This window comes from Gopherus evgoodei, chromosome 8 (assembly GCF_007399415.2).
Source record: "Gopherus evgoodei ecotype Sinaloan lineage chromosome 8, rGopEvg1_v1.p, whole genome shotgun sequence".
Taxonomy (NCBI): domain Eukaryota; kingdom Metazoa; phylum Chordata; order Testudines; family Testudinidae; genus Gopherus; species Gopherus evgoodei.
In genome coordinates, this window is record NC_044329.1 from 42157482 (window position 1) to 42164576 (window position 7095).

The 7095-nt window shown below is 50.0% G+C and overlaps 1 non-coding gene across 1 annotated transcript; it reads left to right on the forward strand.

The window, feature by feature from the left end:
- The first annotated feature begins 4848 nt into the window (after positions 1 to 4848).
- Positions 4849 to 5041, forward strand: LOC115656972. Its single transcript, XR_004001843.1, has one exon. It is a non-coding gene; the product is annotated as a U2 spliceosomal RNA (small nuclear RNA).
- The last annotated feature ends 2054 nt before the right edge of the window (positions 5042 to 7095 follow it).

Here is a 7095-nt window from a genome sequence, read left to right on the forward strand (position 1 = left end):
TGGGCTGCAGGCACTGCTGTGTTCCCAGAAAACATGCTGCCACTGCACAAAGAGGAATGAAAGGGCCTGCTAAAGCCTAAGATTGAACCAAAGACCTTTAGAACTTCAGTCTACTGCTCTCCCAACTGAGCTACTTTGGCAGCTGCTTGGGAATGTTTTGGCCTGTTGCTTCTCTGTTGGGGATGTTTTTGCAGCAGTTGCACACAAAAAGGACATCATTGTGAGCGGCCTATGAAGAGAAAACTCACTTTAGCCTGTTTGCTCAGCTTGACTTGCTGCCTCACCCGGTTCCTGCCTGAGTTGCCGGGTTGACCTGGTGGTAGAAGGGGACTGGGGGCAAGTGGTGCGGGGGAGGAGTTGAGTTGGACCCTGAGCTAGAACAGACCCTGGCGGTGAGAGTCTGGTCACTACTTGCCACCCCACCCTGTTGTCCTGGCTTCCTCCACCAGGTGTCATTTCGGGAGGGAAGTGGGGCTTCTGCCACCCCTCCCTGATTTTCACACTGCAGAGGAGTGCAAACAGGAAAATGAACGGCTGCTCCACGCCCCCACTGGAGAAACCCGACACCCTTAGCTGTGGTGAGTAAGAAGTGTCTGTTGGCTGACAGAGCCTGTCCCTGAGGAGCTGGAACAGCCACTGCCGCCTCCCCCTCAGCGCCAGGCTGTGGGAAATGCTCATTGCCTGGCTGCATGGGCGGATGCTGCTCCGTGCTCTGGAGAGCGTCTATATTGCTCTGTTAACCCCCTGTCTTCCTTGAGCCGGTCTGGTAAGGTCCCAAGTTCCCCCTCCGGCCTGGCAGCTGAGAGTCTGTGCAGACATCAACCCCCCTGCCAACTCCAGAGCCAGCAGCAGCACCAACCCCCTCAGCACCACAGGGGCACTCAATGCACTTCCTGTGGGGAAATGGCTCCTTGGCATCTAGTTGCTAGAGTGAGAGCCAAGAGAGAGCAGTGTCTGGCTCACCTTGTGGGAGAGAAGAGACCTGATGAGTGTGGATCTCCCTCTGTCTCCCCCGCAATGCTGGTCAGTTTTATTGTCACTGTGATAGTCATTGCATCCCTTCAGGGCCAGCCCTAGAGGGGTAGGGAGTCCAGGACAAATCCCCGCTTTCCTCTCCAGGCCCTGCCCCCACTCTACTCCTTCCCTCAGCATCACCTGTGGGATTTCCACAAGGCCATCCAGACTGGGGAGCCAGTCAGCGTGTGACTGTACGACCAGATCAAGTGACAGCTGGCTGAGTTCCAGGAGATGAGTCTGCAGTGGTTGATTTGGGCGGGAGCACCGAGTGAAGGGAGGGGTGGCCTCCCCTGACATTTTTGCGGACTGCATGGAATGGAGACAAAGCAGAGGGATGCTGGGACTCAGGGCAGGACCCCACTGATCTGATAGTGCAGGACCACAGTCGCTGGAGGAGGAGAGAGAGTCCCGCGAGAGGAAGCCGCTAGTGGGAAGCAATAAGTGCAGAGTGCAAACCAGCCACCTGAGAGTCACAGAAGTCTAGAAAGTAAACTAGCAGCAGGTTTCATGGTATAATGGGCAGTGTTTAGGATTCTGAGCCCTGCAATCTGAGTTCAAAACTCAGTGGGGACCTCTGGTATGTATGTTGGTTTGCTGCAAAACCCTGGAGCTTGGTGTGCTTGTTTCTTTTCTCGCAATGAGCTAGAATAAGGTTTTTTTCTCCCTCACGCTGGGTGACAGATGCCCCCTGGAGACAGGTCTTTAGGCCGGCCACTATAGATTGGGATCCTAGAACTTAAGTCTGGCTAGAGAGTCCTGTGGGTTGACCATATGGTTGTTTCTCACTGCTTCACCTGATGTCCACAACTTTGGTCCCTGCAGCTGCCATGCTCTTCCTCTTGTGCACATGGCATTTAAAAGAAGGAGTGCCAGGGCCAGCCTTTATAGTCAGGGAAAGGCGGAGTGGGGAAGAGTCCCAGGCTACCCTGGCACCACTCTGCTGGCCACCCTCTCTGCTCTGGGATGTCTTGTGGTCCCACCAGGAGTGGAACAGGCTCCCTAAAAGCAGGGCCGCCCAGAGGATTCGGGGGCCTAAAGTGGGGGAGCGGGCATAAAAAAGGCACCATTGGCTGTGGCGATTGTACTCACTGGGCGGCATCTGAGTCTTCAGTGGCAGCAGGTCTTTCGCTCGCTTGGCAGCACTGAAGGACCCGCCGCTGCCTGCCAGTGCGAGAGCTCGTAAGGTGCTAATCTGGATAGTGGTGGCTGGGTAGGAGGTGTACATTGAAGAGCCAGCAGAGTAGTGCAGTGGAAGCTTGTTGGGCCCATAATCCTGAGGTTGATGGATTAAAGCCATTCTCCGCTATGCGTGTGCTTGTTTCTTTTCCTTCTGGGCCTTCAAGCGAGGCAGTGACCAGCAGAGCACCAAGAGCCTGGGCCATGAGGCAAGAGGTGCCTGAGGCGAGGCCAGGGAGCTCCTCGGCACCTCTGGCTGCCTGGGCTGATGGCAAGAGGCAGGCCTGGGCATGGCGAGGACCTCCTGTCCCGCAATGAGGCTGCACTGGTCCCCTTTTCCCACCCACACTGGCAGCCGGCTGCTGCGAGAGAACACAAGGGAGGCTCTCGGGATGCTAGGCAGTGCTGTGTGCGTGGCTGTCAGGGGAAAGAGCCGAGGATCCTGACTCGACCTGCCATTGACTCGCGTGGCTGTGCGCGCCGTCAACCAGGGCGGCCCAGCCTGCGGACGTGACTCAGGCTTGAGCAGCATGGCTGTGCTTTCCTGACAAGGCATGAGGCGCAGCGTACAGGGAAGTGGGAGGGAGGTGTCTTTGAGCCCACATGTCTCGTCTGCTTCTCCCTTGCTGCTTGGGTGGAGGCAGGAACGGAGCGAAACGATCCGGGCAGAAGGTTTTGCGCTCGACCTTGAGGATTAAGCCTGAGCCTTCGGCACAGCTCCCAGGAGATGAGTTTCTGAATGGCAAACAGCTCGCTCTTCAGGCCATCAGCTGAAAGCACTGAGGCCAAGAGGCAGAAAAACAGGACCTTTGAGGCTTTTAGCAAAGCAAAGAAGTAGCACAGCCTTTTCACCATCCCTGGGTGGGCTTGAACCACCATCCATTCAGTTAACAGCCAAACACACTGACCCATTGCACCACAGAGACAGGTACAAGACAGGCTGTATTGAGCACAATCAGCTCAGGGTCCGGTATAGCACATGCATGCAACACTTAGACAAGAAACAGCAAGGAACTCGACTGGTATGGAGTGAAAGTTCTGTGGAAAGAAACCAAAAAGAGCATTGGGGCTGCGGTCTAGTGCTTGCATACACTTTCTTTGGCCTGTTTTCCTCTAAGAGTTAGCAGGGTGAAATTCTTAGTCACAGCTCAGTGGGTGGGTTTATGCAAATTTTAGACTCTGAGGCTTGGAGCTCGGGTGCACAACTTTCAGGGTGCATGCACCACCTCAGCAACTAACCTTTGCTACCTCACTGCAGAATACCCCACACACTGCAGCCTTTTACACATCAGGACCAAACCGTACCAGGACACAGGTGTAGTCACTTAAACCTAGGGCCCACAACTTCAGCACTAACAACAATTCAAAGACATTCAAACTTGCCTCTGTCTTTATACACCAGGGACAGCAGGAAGGAACTCAGCCAAGGTGAGACACCCCACAACACACAGAAACATCCATTCCTACCAGGTGTGAGCATTTGCTCTGATTTTTAGCCTGCTAACACAGCAGTCGGAGATTGCCCTCTGGCTTTACACCTGGCTCCCTTTGCCATGTGCCTGGGCATCAATGGGACTGTCTCACGAGAGCAATTCTGCCCCACACCTGCCATCCCTGAGAAAAGACTCCTTTGAGCCCTGGGGCCTGGCCAAGGACTCCAATTTCCATAAGCATGGTGCATTGCGTGCAGCGGAGCGAGTCACTGGTCAAGGTGCTGGTTTTGCTTCCAGTGTCCCCGGTTCCAATGATCACACTCGGGATTTAAATTAGTTCAATTAAATTTTCTCTAAAAGCGAGAGGCTTAGTGGGCAGTCAGTGTAGTCACTCTGTCTGTAGCATATCATGCGTTTTCCCTGGCAGTGACTCTGCAGCAGTTTGGGGGTTTGTTTCAGATTTTATAAAATTTTTGTTTCCTCTATTTTCTTCCTTTTTTTTTTTCAAAGTTGAAGGGTTTCTTGGAGAGTGATATTAGTGAGTTTTTACCCAGTTTTGTGAGGTTGTTATCTCTTGTTGTGAAAAGAAAGCAGAATTCTGGTTGGACTTTTGCTATTCCTGTTGTGGGAGTCGGTGGCTGTGATACAATCCTTATTGATGATGGCAGGGGAAGATCTCTCTCTTCTACAGTGATGCTGCAATTTTTTGTTGGGCCCTTTCTCCTCCCCACTCTCCTTTCCAACCAGGCAGGTAGGCTCGGTGGCCTGTGGAGGTGGGTCAAGCCAGGGTTTCTTTTGGCAGACACCTGGTTGAGAACTGGTGCTGTATGGTATCTCTTCTTAGTCATTTCTTGTCTAAACTGACCAGCCCTAATGTCTGTAGTCTCGTCTCATACTTTGGAAGCCTACTATTTACCCCTTTTTGTTGCAAAAACAGACTATTCCGATTCTTTCTTTCCTATCTGCTAACCAGTTACTGATCCATGAGAGGGCTCGAGCTGTCTGGAGTAGCTCGTGACTGTGAGTGGCAACCTCAGGGCAGACTGTTAAGAAGCAGGGCACAACCCCCAAATCAGTTGTGTGCTCTAGACTTAGAGTTCACCAAGTGTCAGATTGGATGACTGATGATGTGTCTTTTATGACTTTTTAAACCAAACTTGCTATTTTTGCATAATTTAAGCTTTCTATGCATATAAAATGTTTTTATTAACCTGTATATTAGATCATTTTAACATTGGCTGGAATCAAAATGTTAAATCTGTTCTTATCACTTTAATAACTGATACTTCCTATATCTCAGGACTAGCTATTAAACTGATTTTTGGAATAGGGACATGGAGCAGCAGCTTCCTCCACCCAGTGCACACATCACCCTGTTATTGTGGCACTGAATCTTTAGGAACAGTGGACCTCCCTATGGGAAGAATATCATGGCTGAAGAGCAGCGAAGAAAAGTGGTGTTGTCTGTGTTCCCATTTGGTTTATACTGAGTATGATTTTGAGTCATTTGTAAATTTTTGGTCAGTTATTAGTTACATCTTATTAGGCCTCTGAGTTGAAAAGCTGATCTTGCAGATTTTACTTTCTCATTGTTTGTAGGTCAGTTAAACAGCTGCTTTCTTAGTCTATTCTGTGTCGGTTCTTAAACTGCTCTCCTTAGTATACCTTCCAGCATTAATTGCATGGTTTAGATCGTTCTTTCCCTCATCTCCCCACGGAAGAGAAATTTTCCATCCCTTTCCCGTTGGGAAAACGCCACCGTTTTAACCTAGAGAACAGTTTCTGTAAATGTTGTGCCCCGAAGAGGAGGAAAGTCGGGGCCCTTTGAGTCACATTCCTAGAGTTTAAGGCCGGAAGGAACCAGCCAATCACCTCAGAGGGACTGGGGTCCACCAATGCCCGAGGCCTTACCATGGCAAGGAATTGACTTGATGCCATTGACTGTACGTTTGAGGTAGTTCTGTGGGAAAGGAGCAGAAAAGAGCATTGGGGCTTAGCACTTGCATAGGCTTTCTTTGCCCTGGTTTGCTGTAAGAGTTAACAGTGAGAGATTGCTAGTCTCAGGTCAGTGGGTGGGTTTGTGCAAACTAGGAGTGTACAGGGAACTGTCTTTGAACAGAAGGAATGAGAGGAACCAGCGAGAGGAAGGAGGCTGAAAGACTTCTCTGTCTTTGAACAGAATTCTGTGTTAATGGTTCTTGCTTTGAATTGCTCTATTGGAGTCATTTCAGGGAAGTGATCCTCACCTTAGTTCTCAAAGTCATGTGAATGGTGTTTGGTGCATGTCTGGGAGCTCATCATGGCGAGGTAGAAAGCGGAGGGGGCAGAGGGACTGTGTAACATACAAGGGTGTCAGCATTGCTTTTTGCCTTTTTAGAGCTTAGATCAAAGGATATATTCCCACTGGCTTAGTAGATAATAATTGGTTTATTAGGCTTTGGTTTATTGTGTCTTGTCAATAAATCAATTCCCAGATATGTTTCTGTTGACTCTAGAACTTTGCTAGAATAAGAGGGTGAAGTGAAGTGAAGTGAAGTGAAGTGAAGTGAATGGGGAAACCACAGTTATCAATCCTGTGTTGTAAAGACAGGCGATAAGTCAAAATAAGATATATCAAGTTTAGCTACCCTATTCCTATAGCTGAAGTTGTGTATCTTACATTGACTCTGTCCCCCTCAGTGGAGATCAGTCCAAAGTATAAGTAGTTCTTAGCCAATCCAAGGCTGTGATCAAGTGTCTTGGGGTATATCTACACTATGAAATGAAGTCAAATTTATACAAGTCATTTTTTTAGAAATTGTTTTTATACAGTTCATTGTGTGTGTCCCAACACAAAGTGCTCAAAGTGCATTAAGTCGGTGGACTGCATCCACAGTACTGAAGCCAGCGTCTACTTCCAGAGCATTGCAATTTGGATAGCTGTGCGTAGCTATCCCACAATTCTTACAGTCTCCACTGCTCATTGGGATTCCGGGTTGAGATCCCAATGTCCGATGGGGCAAAAAACAGTGTCGTGGGTGATTCTGGGTACATGTCATCAGACTCCCCTCTCCCTCCCTCCTTGAAAGCAACGGCAGACAATCATTTCATGCCTTTTTTCCTGGGTTACCTGAGCAGATGCCATACCTTGGCAAGCATGGAGCTCGCTCAGCTCACCGTCACTGTATGTCTCCTGGGTTCTGGCAGACTGTGATTAACTAGGAATGTTCTTAATGTTTTCTCTGAATACTGTGTTGGTGCCTCAGTGTCCCCATGGCAGTTCTTTAGTATCTGGCAGAGCAAAGGGCCAGTGCACCTAAATGCCGGACACTCTGTCTCCTAGCAACTGATGGCCTGGGCTCCCGCTCTGCAAAGGTGCCAACTGAAGGTGTTGGAGACAAAGAGATCAGGTGACCTTGTGTCCTGGGAAAGAAACAGAGCGGAGGAGGAGGGGCTGGAAGAGTTGTTAGTCTGGAGCTGGCTGGGGTTG